The sequence below is a fragment of the Cupressus sempervirens genome, chromosome 7 (genome assembly GCF_028749045.1).
Source record: "Cupressus sempervirens isolate cs-2001-9-10 chromosome 7, ASM2874904v1, whole genome shotgun sequence".
Taxonomy (NCBI): Eukaryota; Viridiplantae; Streptophyta; class Pinopsida; order Cupressales; family Cupressaceae; genus Cupressus; species Cupressus sempervirens.
The window spans coordinates 299,881,432-299,902,871 of record NC_143124.1 but is presented as its reverse complement, the minus strand read 5'-3'; the positions used below and the strand labels follow the sequence as shown (position 1 = coordinate 299,902,871).

At 34.4% G+C, this 21,440-nt stretch overlaps 1 protein-coding gene across 6 annotated transcripts in view; it reads right to left on the bottom strand.

The window, feature by feature from the left end:
* The window catches only part of LOC149546603 (uncharacterized), a 202,180-nt gene extending 185,178 nt beyond the window's left edge, over positions 1-17,002 (bottom strand). For 2 of the 6 annotated variants that reach the window (XM_089791294.1, XM_089791296.1), the window contains exons 1-2: positions 16,768-17,002; positions 15,348-15,451 (exon numbers count right to left, since the gene is read on the bottom strand). The gene's annotated coding sequence lies outside the window, so the exon portion shown is untranslated. The remainder of the gene's footprint in view (positions 1-15,347; positions 15,452-16,767) is intronic. The other 4 variants (XR_016353754.1, XR_016353753.1, XM_089791295.1 and 1 more) reach the window with 4 other exon arrangements.
* Positions 17,003-21,440: the final 4,438 nt, after the last annotated feature.

Genomic DNA, 21,440 nt, shown 5'->3' with positions numbered 1-21,440 from the left:
ATATTGCTGACGTAGAAGACATCAAAGATCTATCATTGAAGGAGGCACCAAAGCTAGAGAAGATACTTTACACCAAAGTTGTAAAGAAGACAAAAGGAAAGGAGTATAAATAGTACTCAATAAAAACAAAGGTTATTCTGATGTAGATGTTGGGTAGATGACAAGGGAAGACATAAAGAAGGGTGCCAGTCTACGAGAGCTCATCTCAAGTGGGCTTGAGATAAACTTACTCGGGGTGTATGGTACAAGGGCACCCACATGAAAGTTGTTTAATCTTTTCATTCCCATATCTACATAGACCATCATGCATATTAGATAAATCATGTCATGTCCATGCATAGTAGGATATGTTAGTGAGTCAGTTGTTTTATCATTATTGTAATAAAGGACTATTTTGTAAGGCATTGGCATGTTTGGCATCTTTATAAGCCAACATGACCAAATTGTTAAGTTGGCCTATAAGCATGAAATTAGTTCATTTAGTTCAATATTAGGATCATCTAATTGTTTTATAGGGGTCACACAAATAGAAATGCATGGTAGTTTAACATTGCTCGCATATTATAAAGTTACATTTTTACAATTAGAAAATTCTAGCAATTTTAGAAGTCCAAGAGTTTGTTAAATACACAAGAGATCAAAAAGTCAAAGAGAAATGTGTATATATATTTTTTTGGTCGAGTTATATCATAATGCAAATGTATGAACAGCAAAAAAAGGTTTGTGGAAAAGTTTGGATATAGAAACAAAGAAAAAATTATGATTTTTGATTGAAAGTTTGTCGTTGTCTAGTTCTCACATGTGTGTGTGCAGTTTGGTTAAGGTCTAAAACCTATATGGTCGGAAAAATATTTGAATTAGCTTTCTAACGAATCTGGTTGGAAGTTCTAACTCTTCCGTATGTGGGAGAAAACTGAAATTTATTGAACAGTGGTTGAAATTCTGGGTGTTGTTTTTCACATTTTTTTTTGGTGTTTCCAGCTTTGCACGTGTACGTATGAAAGGATAAGGGTCTGAAACCTTTATGAATGTTTAAGGGGTTGAAATAACTTTCAAATGAATCAGGTTTGAAGTCTTCAGACGCCAGTATGTGTGAGAAATGATAAAATCTTTGACAGGAGGTCTGAAATTGCTTGTAAACCAAGAGTTCTAAAAAGAAATTTGCTCTTCTCCTCATTCCACCAGAAAAAATCAATGGCCTTTTGGATTTAAGTATTTTAAATGGTATGTTTAAGGATTCTACAATTTATTTCGGTGTATCATTTGATTCTAGTTTATGCCAATAGGCCCTAGGCAGGTTATTTCCCTTATTTTCAAGGAATAAAACCATAAAAACACTTGTAACTTACATGCAGCAGTAAGCTAAAATCTAAAGCTTGGGATTTGGACACTTTTTTGGATGCCCTAACTGGTGCAATTGCGATTTTTGTGAAATCAATCTAATTTTTGGCACTTTCTTCATTACTGTGGCAAAATTAGGCCTATTTACCCATTGGATTTTGTGATATCTTGGAAGAGTGTTTTGGAATTTTGATTTTCTCTGCATCATACTCCCTTTCTCTCAATTGACAATTCCACATTATATGTGGTTGGTCCACCACGTAGTGACCCTTAGAAGATTACTCCCAATTTGCTTCCCACAGCTCATATATAGATTACATTTACTATTATGCATTTAAATATTAGTCAACCAATAATTAATTCATTAATACAATTCATTCTATATTATTCTATCTTGATATAATATTAGTTAATCATGTTATTAATATAGTTTATCTTGATATATTAATTAATATTGATCATTCAATATATCTTGGCTTATTAGAAAATTAGTAGAGTTGATTAATATTGATTATATATTGATTAGTATGGTTAAGCAGGACTTCACAATCATTGAACAATTTATATATGTCTAAAAATATATTAATATTATGTATTGATTTTGGTTCATGATGAGCCACTCCTCCCAATTTTGCTTGTCCTCGAGCAACTATCCATTCAAGTTCTATGATCTAGTAGTTGAGCTTGGCAACTAAACTCAAGTCAATCACTCTCTTCCACTTTCTAGAGAATTGAACTTAGGCTCTTTCATGATGGTGTCTATTTGAGTATGTTGTATTCATCTAATATCTCTTTTAAATTGAGTTTTCATTAGGATATGGTTATTTAAAATAATAATATTTATATTATTTTTAGTATAAATGTCTATCAAATATATTTTTTCTTTTTCATTAGAATGATTCTATGTTTTATCTTAATTTCACCCTTCAAGATGGCAAGATCATGCTCTAATACCACTATAATATCCCCACCACGAGAGATAGTTTGTGTTAAGTAAAACTTATAAAATAATTGTTATAATCATAATAATAATAAATCTAACTATGCTATTTGCCTTCTATCCTAACCCGAACCTTAAGAACGTCTCTAGATCGGGTTTTCTATCCCTTAGTTATTCCACCGTCTTCAATGCACCATCCTCTATCCAAGGCCAATCAAATATGCATATGTTGAAATCATCAGAATATTCTAGTCATTATCCAACTCTCATCTAGCCACTCATAGATGAGGGTTGTACTAATCTCTTGGCACTGGCACGATAGCCATTCATACGAGGATCTAACCTCTTAAACTAGTACTATGAGATTTTATTTATTACTCATCAAGCCATTCATACGAGATTCTACTAGTCTCTCGCAGTGGCATGATAGCCATTCATACAAGGATTGTGCTAACCTCTTGCACTGGCACTAATGAGATTTCATCTATAACTCATCTAGCCGTTCATACGAGGTTGTAATAATCTCTTGCACTAGCACAATAGTCATTAATATAGTGATTGCACTTATGAGATTTCATCTATCCCATCTTATCCATTTGTATAGAGATGACCCCAAACACTACACATGCACATAGCCATTTCATATAGAGATGAGTTTAATCCCTACACTGCCACTATGGGAGGTTGATCAATTACTTCCTCCATGAAAATCTTATTGATATCTTTATAATTTATCAACTATATCTTAGTATTTAATTTACGAACATACTATCAAAATTCAATTATCATCTCAACATTATCCCTTTGAATTGATGAGAATTTCCATGTGTATATATATTTATGAATATACATAAATATAGATAAATACATTTGACTAATTAAATTTATATATCCTATTAATTACTTCTTATCATTTATTTTAAGATATTTCAATTTAATTATATAACAAGATTTTCGCAATAATAATTTATTGTTTACTAACATTAAAAGCCAAATTAAATTCATAAAAGTTTATCTAATTCTTATATTTATACATCTTACATCTTCATTACGAATGTTCTAGAAATATATGTTAAGGAGGCTTGAGATATATAATTACATACCTTTAAGAAGGGAGAATCTAGTGTCTTTTAACTTGTCCTCTTCTTTTATAGAAATGGTATTTCCCAGCTTACTAATTTAGTCCTTTTCAAAATCTGATATAACCATTGCTTATGTTCTACGTTGCCAAAAGTTATAACAACCAACCAAGTCTTATGCACAGTTTTGAATATACTTATCCTTGCTGCTTACTTCGCTAAATATGATAAGAGAGAAAAGCATATTTTAGTTTATTTTTCTATGCTAGTATGGACCATGAATTGTCTATTCCAAAGATGACACAAATTCTCCTTATTTAATGTATTCTTACATTCTATTCCCTTTCTCTCAATCAGCAATCCCACTTTCTATGTGTGGTTGGTCCGCCACATTGTAATTCTTAGAATGCCACTCCCCATTTGCTTCCCACCACTCATATATCAGTTACATTTAATATTATGCATTTGAATATTAGTCAACCAGTAATTAATTAATTAATACAGTTCATTCTATATTATTCTATCTTGCTATAATATTAGTTGATCATGGTATTAATATAGTTTATCTTGATTTATAAATATTGATCATTCAATTATCAATATAGTTATATCTTGGCATATTAGAATTGGTAGAGTTGATTAATATTGATTAGATATTGATTAGTATGGTTAAGAGGTGCTTCACAATCTTTGAACAATTTATATATGCCTAAAAATATATAAATATTATGTATTGATTTTGGTTCATGACAGAAACTTACCTAGTTTGCCTCCTTGACCTCTAGACAGGGCAAATTTCAAACTGGTCCTTGGTCCTGTTGAAGTTTTCACACTATCACCCCATTACAAATGGGGACCCCTCTATTCACTTTTGTATGTCTTCGTGGTCTTCAGGATCTTAGTTAGCAAAGTTTATCAAGTTTTAGGCCTTAGACAGAGTTAGGGAGTTTGAGCTTGAAGTCCCAATTTGAATGACTTGAGAGTCCTTGGTGGAATTCCTTTGATTACAGAATTTCTGCCTTGGAAATTCCTCTATCAGAGGAATCTCTGCCAAACCTTGAGTTTCCCTGCCTTAATGCAATTTGGGTGAGCGAAAAAGATATGTTTTCAAGAGTAGATTCACAAGACGTAGTTGAGGGCAAGTTTTTTAGACAAGTCTGTAAGGTTGATGTTGGTGAAAATCATCTAATCAGAGGGATTCCGACAGCCATAGTCATCACCCAAACTTTGAAACTCTAAGGCAAAGGCTCTGATGCAAACTTAACCTCATAGTTTTAAAAAGGAAGGATGGATGGAATTATGTTGAAGTGATGTGTGAAGAGAACATTTTTCTGATAGGCTGCAACTGTGAATGTCCTTGGCAGAAATCCTCAACCATGAATCCTCAAAACTCAAAATTTCTGCCCTGCCTAAGATCTTGGTTTTTATGGATGTTGGAATGTCTCAGTGAAAGGGCAAAAATTGAGAGTCTAAGGTGTATAATGTTATAATTAAGAGGCAGTTTTTTGACAAATCTAACTGTGTATAATGTTATAATTAAGAGGCAGTTTTTTGACAAATCTAACTGCATGGGTGCTGGTCAGAAATCCTCAAAAGAAGGCAGCTTCTCCTAGTTGAAAATTAAGAAGATACAAGGAAGCTTCCTCCCTCTTCAAGGAGGTTGACTTCTCACATTATCACAGATTCACAAGTTTCAAAACAGAATATTTGGTCAATCATGGCCTTGATCAGAAGCCTACTGCAGCTATGTATGGTAGCCACCCTTCCTCTTGGGGAACACTTCAAAAATGAACTACAGAAGTTAACCTTTCAATATTGGGAGCATTTAGTCTAAAATCAAATGTCCAAAATATATAATAATGCAGAATTTGTAGTTTAATGTTGATGTTTATTATAAACTTTGGTTTATGCATTTTATTTCATTTAAAGCATGTTTGGTGTACTATGTGGGGAAGGAGTATTTCAAGGCATGCAGTGGTTGCTACACATTGCTTTGTATGTCCAATGTCTTCATTGTTTTGGCATCTAGAAGTAATTTAGGTGTTCTGACTCATTAGGGTGTTTGTTTCTTGCCATGAATTGTAGATGTAATCTTGCAAAAGCCAAGGTCCTCAAAAAAAAGGGCAAGTATCACAACTAAGATTGAGAGCCACTTTTCCTTACAACAATTTTGCCATGCTAGGATTCATAAATGAGGTATTAAATGATTAGGGATTTTTAATTACAGGTCTTTGAGGTCAAAAACTACTGTTGATGAGGATTCTATCAAGAATATCGCAAGAACTATCCCTAATGCAAGACTTTGGCTTGAGCTTCTTCAGAATGTCTTACCTATCCACTTTGGTGTCATATAGTTATTTTCTATTGCAAAGAGCTTAAGAGATAAAGTATGATGAAGCTTAAGAAAGAGGAGGTTCCTCTAAGAAATTCATTTCAGTCTGCCAATGGGGAAGGTGAACTTGTAGATTTAATATGATGCACCAAAAATTGTGATATTGCTATTAGGATTTAACTGTGTGATTTTTGAGTCAAACTCATTGACCCATATTTCATGAGTAGTGAAGGTTTTAAATTTAAAACACCCCTGTAAGCATCACCTAGATCCAATGAGTGCTAAGTGTTCCATTTATTCTCATGAGAGATGGATTCATGTTGAATCACTACTCATGAAATATGGGTCAATGAGTTTGACTCAAAAATCACACAGTTAAATCCTGATAGCAATATCACAATTTGACTTGCTCTGGAAATTATCTCCTACTTAGCACCAAAAATTGCTTATGCTTTTTGTATTCAATGGGGATGTTGCGAAAGTTTTAGGTCTTGTTGTGACCCATAACCAGGATCACATTGAGGTGTCAAATGGATTTACCATCCCTATCTTTTGCAGTAATTACATTCATTGCGTGCAACACATGACACAAAAAATTCAATGGTGTTTGACGTCATCCCTAGATGTCTTGACACCAACACCTTAGGAGGATGTTATAAAGCAGGTGAGTGTTGCTCAAGATGAATAGGTAGCTGGCCAAAGAGGTGAGCTAAAATTAAGAATCAATAGTTAGGGTCCGTGTTGAGAACCCATGGGTATGGTGAATTTCTCTCTCATGCTGTATAGGTTTGCCTTCATGGAGCTTGATTTTAGCACTCCAGTTTAGCTGGCTCTTGGAAGAAAAAAGTGTTTGTTTTGCATTGAATTTTGTTGCTCATTCCTCCAAGGCTATTTAGACTGTTACAGTGGAGTTGTCTCACTGCGGTAAATTGTCAAGCCCTGATCTATAAAGCCCATTATCAATGGGAGCTGACGATTCTGTAATTCAAATACACACAAGAATATGCCTGGTTTGCAACATTGACAATGAGCTTTTACATTCCTCTTCTTCAATCTGACTCAAAACTAATCCTCTGTGAAAACTACCAATGCAGTTATGACTTATAATAAAAATTGATTCATTTGTAAGCACTAAAAAAAAATATAATGAGTTAATATAATCATTTGGTTCACCTTCCTACTCTGTGTTTAAGTGCCAATGAGAATCACTGCTTCAACTTCGGCAATATGAATGAAACAGAGACGTTGTAAAGAGCAAACAGAGACATAATAAAGAGTAAATTCAAAAGCAGAGTTGAAAGGTTCGCCAAGAGATTTTGACAATCCTCTAGGAAAGCACTTACTGGGGACCAGATACACAGTCATAAACAACATCGAAAATGATTTCTAAACCCATCATATCAAAAAAATTATTTCAAAAGCATGTAGCAAACTCTGATAATGTCATTCTTACTGTAAGACATGCATGCCAATCCCTAACAGACATAATCTAACAGCTTAGTGAATTGATTCCACATGTGAATCAATGTAAGTTCTGTCCACAAAAGAAAATGAATATTAATGTAATGATAAACATTTGAAATTTCAACAGTAACAAATATCTGAAAGTAAATAAAATATTTTTGTTTTACTTATTCCGAGTGACTTTTGACAGTTTATTGTTTCTTGTGACACTTCAGGAACAATATGAATAGCATTGAGGTTTACCAACATCTTTCTCAAACCAGTGAACTTAAATGATATATATTATGTAGATGATTCTAGAAGACACACAAAAATGAAATGTTATATTAATTGATCAAACTGCAGGAAACGGAGGGACTAGAACTGTATTTACAAAAAAGAAAGAAGGTACAAAGTATCATGGAATACAATCATTACAGGACACCAAATGCAAAGGGTGACAAGACTGCAAACAAAATTCAGAAAATGAAATTAGAGTATATTTGGTCTAGCCAGTACAACTTTTTCTGGTTGTCAAGCATGTGTAACACTAGACACACAAAAAATTGAAAATAGGAGCTTGTGATGAGGGTAAAAGGCTAAACTTGAGATTATTAACTTTGCAAGTATAACACCGTATAGAATATACTCAATACATCTGAAAAAAGGCCTGTCAACATCTGATCAATATATGGTAATGCAAGAGTGTACTGTCATGTTGCATTCTTGAAATAGGATTAAATTAATAAACAATAATAATTAAATTTAAAAAATAAATGAATAATATTAAAAACAATTAAATATTATTTAAGTTAAACAACAAAAAGGTCAAATGGCATGAATGGAAAAGATGTGCCTCCCTTATGTTGGCGCTCAAAATTGTAGCCTGAATTTTGAGCAATTTTGAGAAATTGAGCCCTATAAACACTTTTTTATGCACATGTACCCGGTTGTCAAGTTGAGGCCTAAGAGGTGTTCAATGCTTCTAGCACCTTCCATTCAGCCTGTCTAAGTGTTCCATGAAGTTATATTTCCGTTCTGAGCCATTTCGTAAAGTCATGTTTTGAGCAAATGTCAATTCTGCACACTTTAGTGTCAAAAAGCGACTGGAGCCTGTGTTTGCCATTGAATATCTCACACCCAGAAATGTTTCATGACTTACTGCTTTGGAAATGTCTAGTGTCCATACCCGAGAACCTATGTTTCAGATTTCGAGTCGTTTCAAGTTCGTTTGACTAGGTTTTGAATCCCTCGAAGTTGGTCATTTACTGTTTTGTGCATGTGTAGTTGCACATAATTCTGAGAAGCCCTGTTTGACCTGTAATAACTTTTGACCAATTGATTGAAATGCTGAAATTCCTTTTGCGTTGCATTGTAGACGTCAGAGAGTTGTTATGTTTCAAGTTTCAAATCTTGACGAAACCGTTTGATCAGTTTTCAAACATGATTCCAAATAGAATTTCTAAAGTTTTACTGGTGTCAAAGTGCAGATTGATCGGTACTCCTGTTCGTGATGTTATAACTTGAGATCCGTGATTGCCTAGATCAAATGGATTGTACCCCTATGTTGTCCACAGAAAATACTCCTAGTGTGTCAGTTTTTAAGTCATGATGAATCCATTTGCACACTTTTCGAGGTCACTTCCGTTTGCAAAAATCGTTTTCCAGTTATTGTTCTAGTTTGCAAAATCCAAGTAGCCCACTTTGACCGCTCACCATTTGCATCCTGTTATTCGTCATGAGCCCAAATCACAGATTTATAATGTCCTCATAACAGAGAACCAATGCCCCAGTTTTCGTCTTCCCACATGTCAGTTTACATAGTTTTACTTTTCAAAGCCAAATCTGAACCCAATTTATTACTTTCTGACATGTTTTCTTGCAGGAAGTTCTGAAGGCCAACTTTAACAGCGAATATCTTTTGACCTCAAATTTGTCATGAGACAAGATTCGACATGGTAAAAGTATGCGAGATAGAGAATTAGTGTGCTAGTTTTCAGAGCCCGATCAGGTGTTCTGGTTAGTTTTTAAGACCAGTCAACGGACCTCCTAGCGCAAAAGTGACAGTTTGCAAATAAGTGATAAAGTGAGTTTTAATGATTTTTCAGTGATGGATTTTGATCCAAATCATTGCCAGATAATCAATGGGCCACTTTGGAATATCAGTTGTCTGGAAACGAAAAAAAATTTAGCCGAACCCACTTTGGGGCCCGACTAATCTTGTCACAATGATAGGGCATTGTGGGGTTTTCAAGATGATTAAAAGGGGATTAGAATAATTTTCATTTATTAATCATCATAGTCTAATAATGATTGTAAATGATCCTTGGTACCATATCTTGGATTATCGAGTAGGCTCATTATTCCCTGTGCATACTCCATGAATGTAATTAAAAAATGGATTGTACTTGGTCAGCCTCCTCAAGGATATGCTTGTAACATGACAAGTGGAAGGAGCAGTTCAAACGAATGTGTGGAATGCCAAATGATATGTCTAAATCCATACCTACTAGAGAGAGGTTGAGTGCTAGGAATATTTTCGAGCCTAAGAACGATGAGTTGTCTAGGCCACCAAGATACATTGACATTCATGTTCATGATGTCTATCCTGTTACAAAACTTGGTGACAAGATTAAGTTACTTGATTCTAGAGGGAAATCTAAGGATTCTACCCTATTGCAGGACCAAAAAGGGGACAATGCCTGTAAGCACGCATAAAAGATTACCCTCTCAACACTAATGGAGATATACATACAAATAGGGAACAATAAACAAGACTTGTAAACTTTTGACAAAAATGTATGGCGGAATGGCTAAACTTGCTGCGATGCCTTGTTTCACTCAGAGAGAATACTATAAAGAAAGCCTGTTAGAAATAGCGTTGACTGTGGAAGAAGATATAGACTACACCTACCAGAATGGGTGATCCTTCTTGAGAGATTTGAAGGTTGTAACTGCCAGAAGATAGCGTTGTCAACAAGAGCCCATGCAATAAAGGAGTTTTACATCAAAATCTGTAGGAGAAGCCCACGTGGAAGGGCAGAAGACAGGTTTGCTTTAGTAGAACATGGATGCAAGACAAGCCACTGCAACACGCAGGTTCTTGTAAAGAGTGGGAGACTCAGCGCACATCACAGTCAACGCATGCAAGAAAAAAAGAACCAAGCCGCCCAAGCCAATAGGAAGCATTCAACCATCGACTAAGGCACAGAAAGTTGTTTCAAAGCTCGAGGCAGAGTAAGATGCATGCAAAAAGGCAAAGGTGTTTAATATGAGAGAAGACGCCCACCACTATGGCAGAGCATCAGGGGAGGGAGCTGTAGCAAGAGCAGTCGGCTAGCAAGTAAAGCAGTCACCAAATGTAAAGAGCCAAACGCTTTGATTAGAAAGAGCAACCAGCAAGGAACCCACGTTTTCTGATGGTAGTCAGCGCAAATAAAAAAGGAAGCAGGCAGCACCAACAGCTAATAACAAGACTCCACGCATAGAAAGCCACTCCACGTCTAACAGCAGCAACATCAAATGAGGAGAGATACTTGGAAAGGATCCACCTCCAACACTGGAGAACAATGGAAAAGGTTCACATTCCATCAAAATAGTAAGAAAGACTCCATGTTCTGTGAGAATTATACCAGTTAATCTTGAGGAGCAGGAACTCATTCTGAGGCAAAGCATTGAGCAACTTGAAAACAGTGAAATGACATGGACAGCTCTAGTTGCTCAGTTGAAGAGGACGTGAAACAGAGGAGGCACCAAATAACGACAGAGTGAGACACCATGTAAAAAGGTAGTCAACAGCAGGGTACACCGTGTTAGTTAAAGAAGAGGCTTTAGTGCTTAAGATGAAATGTCTGCAGGAAGGACGGGGATCCAAACAGAAGGAAATCAGAGAGGCCATGTAAGAGGAGCATCAAGTAACTAAGCCGTTGGCCAAAGACAGAGCACCCTGCATAAAATGAAGCCAGCTAGTCAAAGCCGCAGCTAGATAAGGAGGCCTACAAAACAAGAAAAAAGGGGAGCACATCAAACTGCCAGTCAATAAAAGGAGCACTCACACATGAGAAGAACAGATGGTGACATGTGCAACTGAGGAAATTGGCAGCTTTGAATGGTATAATAAGACATGATGGATTTTGTAAACTGTGTGGTGAACCAGACCATAGATAATATGCGTGAAAACCCACAAAAGGGTTATCCCACATTGCTTGTGGGGAGGTGTTTTTAGACATTTATATACAATTCCACACAATGCGCTAAGTGTCTTGTGACAAGCGCTTTTTATAAAGACAAAGCATGCTTTCGCGTGGGCATGTGTGGGACCTAACGTGGAAGAAAGTTGGCGGGTCATTCAAAGCATAATTTTGAACCAACGAACGCGCACGATGATGTGGCACCTAAAACGAAGATACACCCAGATGCTGACACGTGGCTTCATCCGATGATGGGCGCACGCCTACAAAAACAAGATGCGAGCTAGTTAAAGAATGCGGGAAAGCGGGCAGGTTATGTGGCACTCCACAGCGCATGATGATGTGGCACGGGGACACGTGACGCGATGGCGCTTCCCCACTTGCACAATCAACTGCTGACTGTGCATGCGGGAAAGTGGGCAAACGCCACGTAGCAGTGGGTCCCGTGTGCAATGACGTGGCAGATGCAACGAGTGGGCAATCAAGAGATGACATGTGGCGGATGATGTAGATCAAGTGGGCCAATCAGGAAGCGCCACGTGGCGCTTGGTCAAAGTTGCTTTGACCACAAATTTGAAGGGAGAAGGAATAAAATATTTTAAAGTGCCAAAATTTAAAATATTTTTCAAATGAAATAGACATGTAGGAATTTTAAATTTGAAAAGGGAGTTTAATCTAAAGTTCAGACTTTAGATTAAATTTAAATTTTTTGAATTTTTAATCTCTCAAAGTGACAGTCAAACATTTCTAGCAGAGGGACTGTTTTTCAAACTGATATTCTGGGAGTTTCCGGAAGGCGAACATAGGCATATTATATATCGTCGGAATCAAGAGAATCTGAATTTTCCGATTATGGAGTTAGTTTCTGCACAAGGAATTGTATGTTCAAATTATAAGCGATTTTCTCTCAGATTCCTATCTTGTGACCGATTTCAAGTATCAGAGTTCAAATGTGATTTCTAGCAAGGTAATGACTTGAATGTGGTTAAAAGACAGTGAAAATGTAGTTGGGGTCATTTCTAAGTCAGTTAAATGGAGTTTTATCAGCATTCTTGATGCATATCAGATATTTTGGCAATCAAAGAGTTTTCATCATTTCATCAAAGATATTTGCAAATCAATTACAGGATAATGATGAAACAAAATTAGATCAGATGGGTAGAGAAAGGAAAGAGGTTTTGCAACTGAACAAGATGTAATTCCAAGTGGACACATGTCAAACACAGAACAGATCCGAGAATTCATCTTCTTTCTATATCTTTCCATTTCTTTCTCATTGTAGGGGTTCCAATTCTTTGGAGAAAATTTTGCACATTACTGTGAGACCATATTCTGGTCCCAGTTTTGATGTATTCCCAATACTAAGACACCATATTTTTCAACAGAATTCTCTTATGTGAACAGCAGTAGGAAGGAATATACAGACAGTTCAGATCTATTAGGTTGTTTCATGTTTTTCATTTCATGCATATGGTTGTATTGTTTCAAAGAAATTAATACAAAGAACAGCATGCTGAGTTTCATCTTGAATCTTGTCTCCTATCTCAGTGAGCTTCAATGTTTTACGATCTTTGAACAAAGAGCCTAGGTCATAGTTGCAGTCCCTTAAGGTTGTATGTTGTCTTATTGTTGCTTGTAACTCAAGGGGTTATGTAAATGCTTCAGTGAATCAACAAGGTTGCAGGTTTATTGAGAAGGATATCATGTAAGAATGAGGTTTGGATTGAGCACAGATGTTTATTTACAAGGTAAATAGATAGATCGTATATCTGAATATATAAATAAGTATCAGATATCCATATGTATGCATTTGATTCATGGATTTGCCCAATGGTTAAGGCACTGATCAGCTACAGGGTCACTTAGTTCTTGCTGCTGCATATTAGGGGTTTTACTAAATTCAACATTATCAATCAAACGTTCTTTCCCTTTCATGTTGAAGGACCTAAATGATTAACCCTCACTCAACTTATGAGATTCATAGCTTTGCATTTAGCTACTGTAGATATGTGTCATTTCATGAGTCAATAGGAGAAATAAGGGTAAAATCTGCTTAATAGATTCAGGGATATGTTTTTGCACTGGTACGGTATCATTTGAATCTGAGGTCTACCCACCTAGGTTTAGCAGAGCCTAAAGTAGAAGAAGGGTCAAGCCTTATAGTTGGCCCTGTGTCTGAAGTGATATGTTGAGAATGGGAGTTAGCTGCCCCTAGATATGTCATATTCTCATGGGGATAATTGAAAACCCTCCAGCGTTTTCAAACACCAACACCTTAAATGAGAGGTATAAAAGGGAGAGATGAGAACTTCATTTGAGGAATAAAGGGGAGGAGGAAGAAAGAGTAGAACATAAGAATTAAGGAGCTATTATGGAAAGGAAAGGAAATCAATTAAGAAAGTGACTTACAGAAGGTGAAGAGTTGTGACTCTTTGAAAGGGTTGTGATTATGAAGGGTTGTGACTATTTGAAAGGGCTGTAATTATGTAGGTTGTGACTCTTCATAAGGGTTATCATTACGAAGGGTTGTGACTCTTCAAAAGGGTTTAATTATGAAGGGTTGTGACTCTTTCAAAGAGGGATGATTATGAAGGGTCATGACTATTGCCAAAAGGCAGACATGATGAAGAGATGTGATGTCTCACTTAGATGGGAGGATGTAAAGTAGAAGGATCAAATGGAATGTGGGAAAAAGAGAGTAGAGGAGATCTAGAGCAGATTTAGAGCAGAAGCATAAGGAGGGATCTGAAATAAGAATAGAGAAGGAAAGTAGAAAACAAGAAAAGGATAAGCAGATCTTGAATGGCATATGTGCAGATTTGAAAAGTAGTAAAGATAGATGTGATAAGTGAGAGATAGGTGAATATAAAATAAGGAGTGAAAGGGAAAATAGCGGTTGTCAAATAGATGTATCTTTTCATAACCAAAGGGTGTGACCTTTGCATAAGGGCAAATGAAAAGGTGTGACTCCCTACACTCAAAGGAGATATTAAGGAGAAGGTTCCATTTGAAATCAAAAAGGGGAAACGATTGGGAGAATAATATATTATTCTCAATGGCAACAATGAAACATGGTACTAATACCTTGCAAGATAGGTAAGTCCTATGGAATGGACCATGCTACAGCATACTACGACAATATAGACGACCTACAGTGGATTGGGTGTAGGTTACATCATACAAAGGCACTGGATAAGGCCTATGATGGAATGGACAAAGGCTACATCATACAAAGGTACTATATAAGGGCTGCTGGAATGGGCATGGACTACATCATACAAAGGCACTAAATAAGGCTTGGGGTGGAATGGGCATGGGTTACATTATACAAAAGCACTATTTGCAAAGGATATAGATGGAGAGCAATTGCAATAAGGGGAATGGTGAGGCTTCACTAGGTACCCCAACCCCATGAAGCATGGGGTCAAAGGGGACAGAGTTTCCGCCATGGTGCAAAGGGTTGAGCTAAGGGCACCCTATCCATTTGGAAGTTAAATGTTATCTTTCATATGTATTATATACAATTACCTAATCTTAGGTTATGATTGTATATCTCTTTGTGTTATCAATTTATAATAAGACAAATTATATTACACTAACAATTTAGTCAGATTGAATATATGCACTTGTGATTGCAAAACCTAAATCAGGACTTACCTTGCTAAAAGGCATTTTAATTGGCAAAGCTATATCTCTAGCCCTCTTACAATTCTTATTTTAATGGAATTTATGATTCTAGGGCTAAATTTAAGGCAATCCCAAAAATGACATTACACATAGTAATAGAAGCAGCATAGTATATAAGGAGGAGGAAAACATGCACACAATTGATTAGATGGTTAAAGAGAAAATCAGCTCTTTAACCAATGAAACCTTCACAATATTGTAATTCTAACCATAGAAAGAAAAAGTTAATAAACAAAAATGAAAAGTCAATGCAAAATTACCCCTCCAACTATCAAATAAACTTAATAAAGCAAAAGAAAGAAATACAAAAGAGATGAGAAGGGTCAATCTCTTACCTGATAACCAAAAGAAGATTCTACAATAGGAACTTGAATTTTCTAATCATTGGAAACCCACATAATTACGTGTTGGGCAAAACTCACGTAGATCCTGCTAAGACCTGATAGAGACAAAAAAAGAATAATAACTAATGTTACAAGAAGATCCTAAGGAACTCTACACAAACAAGAATATCAAAATTACGTTCAGACTTAGCAAAAATTCGTACTAAATTTAGTAATATTATTTGAATCACCTTGTCTCCACAACCCATCAAAAAACAAAATATAAAGTGACTGACAGGTTAAACTTTGTCAATGTATATTCGTCTGATGACAAGGAAGAGATTGAGTGATTGTCCTTGAACAAATACGAAGCAAGGAAGGGAAGGAGCATTTTGGAAAGCAATGATAGTAAGCTATATACATAATGAAAGGGAAATGGGGCTAAAGAACTATTCAAGGTAACCAAATAGGAATTTCCCTCAGACTTACATTACACATTTTCCAATTCTCGACTAATATTTGCAACCCAAGTAATGTGCCCAGAATGCACCCTGTGTGTTTCACAAATTGTCTTGCATAATCTGTTTAATTGATGGAGATGCAGTACTAAAGTAACTACGATAATAGAAAACTAGTAAACTAGTAAGTAAGAAGAAGAATGCATGGTGCGAATTCTGCAAATGAGTACATGTTCGAATTCATAAAATACTCCCGCCTCCCTGCACCTTACAGTTCGTAATATGGTAACAATTAGATTTAATAAACAAAGCAAAATGCCCAATGTAAAAATTACCGAGATCAGAGAAAACCTAACCATAAAAATTTACACAAAACAAGGCAAATATGGAAGCCTACAACAATTCTGCAACAGATATCTAAATTTCTCAACGCAAATCATGACAATCTCTACTAGAAGCACAAAAATAAAAATCAATGTCAAGTTGAGATCGTAAAAGAGAGATTAGAGGCCTGAAATTTATGCATATCCATGTGAAATATATCAAACTAGCGATGAAATTATATATCAAAATAATATCCAAGTTGTTAAAAAATAGAAAAAGAGGAACTGTCTTTGGAAAATTTCGAGGAAGATACACAATGAAAAGAATGACAGAAACAGTGATAGCATGTTCAACCCTAGAAGCACCAGAAACTGGAAATGGGATTCGTTTTATAATTAACCCTGTTAAATTCTTTTACAGATAGCTTTGCTATCATCATACATATAAATTGATAGAGATGCGGTTCAATTCCCACCTTCGTACAACCTTACTACTTTTGTTAAACAGTTAAATTTTAGCAGAAAATACAAAGCAAACAGAGTAAAAACACCCATCCAAATGAGAATTTTACAAGATTAAAATTCAAATTGAATTCAAAAACACCGAATAATATTGTGGGTTTACATGAGCTAGAAAACAAAACCGCATACATTATCACGCAGAAGCAACACTTCCTCTCACGAAGACGTCTCAGAATTTTTTGTTACAGGCAGTACAACCAAGAATTTAGTTGTATTTTGAAATCACGTATGCAGGCTCGTTGGTAGCTGAAATTTGTTTAGGAGAAAAAAAGACCAGTAATGGCCGGGTGCGTTTTTCTTCTTTTTCCCTTTCATAGGAGAAACGGTATTGAAAACGGTTTTATTTTAGTGCCAGGTCATCAATCTCTTTTCAAACTCTCTTACGTTGATTAAGAACGTTAGAGCATGGTTTCAATTGACGCGATGTCTCTCGGTGTTCTTGTGTTATAAATAAAATTTTAAATATTTTTAATAAAATTAATATAATATAATTCAATGCTATATTAATAAATAATTATATTTTTGTGGACATTAAAAAATATACTAGAAGTTGAATGTGTAGTTCAAAAATTATAGTAAAAAGTTATAATTAATAAACTGTGAGCATAATAATAAATATATAAATAAAAGGATCTTAAAAATTAAATTTGTTAGAAGTATGTACAATATAACTAGATAGTATGTAAAACATATAATATATTAATAAAGTAATTGAAAATCTAATTTAACAAAATAATTTATTAATGTATTATAAAAAAGAGCTTCTACAATATTAAAATAATTTACATTGGTGAGAATTAATTAAATTTTGGGAGAGAATGAATACAATAGTATATTGCCTACCACAAGTACAATAACTCCATTTCACATGAAACTAAACACATTATAGAACTTAAATTTTATGAAGCTAAAATAACATAAAATATAAACATATTTGAAGCTAAAATAGCCAACTAAAACATAAACATATATCAAGATAATTCTTATAAAAATAATTGTGCATCACATGGTAAGATATATTAGTTTATTGTTTAGATATAGTTTCTCTGTGTTCTTATTTAAGTGTAATTAAAGTTTTTAATTTTAAGTAGAGCATTATTTGCTTAAAAATTGAGAATAGATTTTGAATAAAAATTGAGAATAGATTTTGAATAAGGATTCAAAATAAGTTTTAGTTGCTTTTTAGATAAGTGACACGTGTCTTCACCATGATTTTTCATCCCCTTTTTTATTTGCCTTCAAATTTATTTACAAGAAATACGACTAGTAATTTATTTTTAAAAATAATACTTATGAAGAATACTTAAAAATAAGCGACAAATGTTCCATCCATGGAGCCATCAACTCCACGAATTGCGCCTCAAAAAGTTGAGCAACTAGTGCTAGAAGAAATCATCTAAGGAGTAGCATACAGACCTAGCTCTATGTAACATATAATAAGTACTTTAGTTTTTTTTAATATAAGATTATGATGAGCTCCCTCAATCTCTCTACAACACTCTTGTTGCAAAGACTATACCACGACTACATTATCATTTGATTTTGATATTATAGCCCATGGTGTCACTACAAGCATCACATTCCAAAATGAAGTGACTTTCACATTCAACTACCTTAAAAGTGCAATGTAACGCCCCACTCGGGAACCCAAGAGAAATAAACCTAACATGTTACAATGTTTACTGAACTATTTTTTTTTTTGAAGTTTAAACAACATCAAGATAACATTAATGCAGAAGCAATAAGAACATACATATCAAATACACATTTGCAATTACAGATACAGTTTCAATTCCTCAATGATTCCTTTACGTTGAGTCACAGTTAATAATTTTAAATTAATTAGTTTAAGTTCCAAGTACAATGTCTCAAGATCATAAAGAAATAACAGATACATAATCGCATAAGCAAATGCATAAGTATAAACAATACAATGAAAGTGCATCCAATCAATAACATCCACTACACATGTCGCAGGGTATGTGAGAAAAGATACAATACATCATAATACATGATAACATATATACATCATCTGAAAAGAAGTCTCTGAGATAAGAAATAAGAATGATAAAGGTACATCTTCTGCAACGAACATCCAACAGCTAGCAATTGGAAAGGAACCCAAATGGTAAGAAGGCACTACCTCCCGACCGCGTAGTTACCTAGTCAAGCTTCCACTCCCACCGTGCAGGGAAGATAATGAACGATCCACATACGGCTATCAAACATAAAACATTCCTAGGCAAGGTACCCCTAATAGCCAAAACTACCTCAAAGGTAACACATGCTACTCAAGAAGATAAAATAATCCAGAAAGAAAGAACACTCCATCCAATACCGACATCACATAACCAAACATCATACACAAACCAAGTATAAACCAAATACCAAGATCACAAGATAAAGTCAACAAAAGACAATCACCTCAAGTCAAAAGCCACATGTCAAAAGTACATCATCCACAAATCACCAATCATCATCAATGAAAGTAAATAATCATAATAAACACATCTGACAATAGATACACCACCAACAATAAGTACACCATCAAAGATACACAAAATCTACAGAGGAGACTTAGGCTACATACTAGGGAGTGTCACAACATCGCTGCTTGAGTTACCCTGGACTGATCTCTTAATAGACCCCGGACCCTCAAGCGTTGAGTTACCCTGGATTGGTTACTCTGAACCCCGGACCCTCAACATCACACATATGGAAAACTAGAAAGTCCTCTCAAGAAGACGAGGCACTCATCTCATTCCCATCCTTAGTCTATACAAGCACTAAAGGCATGGGTAGATCAAAAATCTCTAACTTATCTTTTTAGTGTGTTTTCCCCCCAAAAGTTTTAATTACTAGATTATCACTTATTACATAACTTGCATTAGGTTACCCTGGCACTGACCACTTTGGGTCCCGGACCCCTATGCAAGCCACTCCCAAGTCACGTACCTAGACAACCTCTCCTAATCACATAAATCCACAGTTGTGTCCCATACCACAACACTTGTAAAGAACAAACTCGGTTCCTTAACAGGCAACCTATTAATAAGACGGTTCTCCCATCCAAGAACACATAAAGGCTCCACAAGATAAACCTCATAAATATAATCTCCAATATGAATCACAAAACACATCATGACATCCAGCCACATAAATGGTATAAAAGAAATCTGACAAAGCCTCTGGTGTACATCCTAGACTGGTCAAACTAGGTCAACCCCAAAATCCAAAAGCATAGACAGTACAAGCAAATAGTATTGTTTCATGGTTTGCATTTGATTTGAAAATACACAATAGAGTTACAAGTAAAGTTTCAGTTTCCCATTTAAAACACGTTCCAAGTAATAAGTTTAAAAGTTTACCCTTATTAACCTATTCATCTCTTTGAATAAAATGTAAAAATTATCCTCTCATCATATTAAATCAATTTTCCAAAAAGAATAACTAGAGGAATAATTATATTGATTTAAACTAAAATGATTCACAATTTATTAAATCAATATTATCGATAAACTAAAATTTCATTGAGTAACTTCAATTATTAATTAACTTAATTACAATTGAATTAATTAATCAATAATTACATAAATACCTAGATTAATCTCTCACTAATCTCCAGTTATAAATAGAATAATTTCATTAATTACTAACTATATTCTAAAATGCATTATAATTTAAATTAATAAATATATTAAAATCTATTAATAACTATACTTAAATAATATTAAAATCTCATACTAAAATCTTATTATAAATATTATTAATTTACATATGAAAAATCGAATCTAAAAAAATACATATAGCAAATTTTTTTTTTTTTTTTTTTTAAACATACAACAAAGCGATTATTAATCGTTGTCTGCTCTCATTAAAGAGTCGCAATCGGCCTTGCGACTGCAGTCGCAGGTACGATTGCGTACAGCAGTCGCCTGCGTTGTACAGGTAAGGGGGTTGGGGTTGGTTTAACCGCCCCTCCCCAATTAAATATAATTAATTTTTTTTTTTAAATTTTTTTTTTATATATAATATTTGTAAAACGTTTTTCTTTTCTTTCAATACTAATTTTTTTTTTTTATTAATTCCATAATTAAATAAAACTAAACAACCCAATGTTTTATAATATATTTGACAAATAATTATTTTATTTTATTTTTTATTTTTTAAAATAAACAATTGTCATCTTAACCTGATGGGACAATTATGGGCAATGATCAAATTTTGCTATATTAGAATTTCCTTTTTCTTTCAAACCCTACGGGATTTAAATTAATTTTCTCTACAATTTTCTTTTGTAAAAAGAAATGATGAGAGACTAATTTCAATCAATCAGATTTGAAAAAAAACAATTAAGACGACAAATAGAATTTCAAACACCCAAACAAACACAGAGCAAATAGATATTTTTCAATTGAAATGTATTCACGGGATTTCAAATCCTACCTCGTATTGATGCTAAACTTTGATAGCTAGATACAAATTCCAACCGCAGGCAAAATCCTTCAAGCCACGAAAAATTTCTATATTTTCCAAACCCTTCGAGTTGCTCTCCATAAACCTGTGTGTGCAATAATGACCCGAAACCCTCTAATATAGAACCTAATTACCTTTTAGGGTTTATGTCTCCACAACCCTAAAATTATAATTATTTTATTTAATTAATTCTTTCATGCACAATTAATTTTCTTTTTAATTAAGATATTCTTTTATTATTCCTTTCATGCACGTTAAGTGAATCATTAAATTACTTTATTTAACTTTCCACTTGTCTTCACTTTTAAGTTAATTTAATAACCTTT